The following is a 428-nucleotide window of genomic DNA, read 5'->3' as shown; positions in this document are numbered from 1 at the left end:
GAGGGAGGGAGGGAGGGAGGGAGGGGCGCATGTGCACGGCCTTTAGTGGTTGGGGCCAGACAGTGGTAGAGCAGACATGCATATCTGAGAGCGATCAAAAGTTCAATTGGAGAGCAACATGAGTGTAGCAAGCACAAGTGGAATGACTTCTCTTTGATTACGTTTATTCTACACTTGGGCTTAGCAATTCACGACATGCTGGAGGCGCTGAATGCGGAAACGGGCTGGGACGTGCCCATTCACGTGGATGCGGCGAGCGGAGGTTTCATAGGTGCGAAGGGGAGAGGGGAGGGTGGCAGTCGAGATTGGAGCAGGCGAGGGAGAGACAAGGGTATGGACGAGGTCGCGCGTAAAGGGCCGCGGGAAAGTCGCCCACCTTTTATGTGCTACCACTTGGACAGCCCCTTTCATTCAACCGGAGCTGGTGT

The 428-nt window shown here is 56.1% G+C and overlaps 1 protein-coding gene across 1 annotated transcript in view; it reads left to right on the top strand.

Annotated features, from left to right (window-relative positions):
• Positions 1–428, top strand: part of NDH (NADH dehydrogenase) — a gene marked incomplete at both ends in the record, with an annotated part of 7,533 nt that overhangs the window by 5,435 nt on the left and 1,670 nt on the right. The gene's annotated exons all lie outside the window — the stretch shown is intronic.

The sequence above is a fragment of the Nannochloropsis gaditana genome, assembly GCF_000240725.1.
Source record: "Nannochloropsis gaditana CCMP526 unplaced genomic scaffold scaffold602, whole genome shotgun sequence".
Lineage (NCBI taxonomy): Eukaryota > Eustigmatophyceae > Eustigmatales > Monodopsidaceae > Microchloropsis > Microchloropsis gaditana.
The sequence above is the reverse complement of the archived record's forward strand: the minus strand, read 5'-3'. Positions and strand labels throughout refer to the sequence as shown.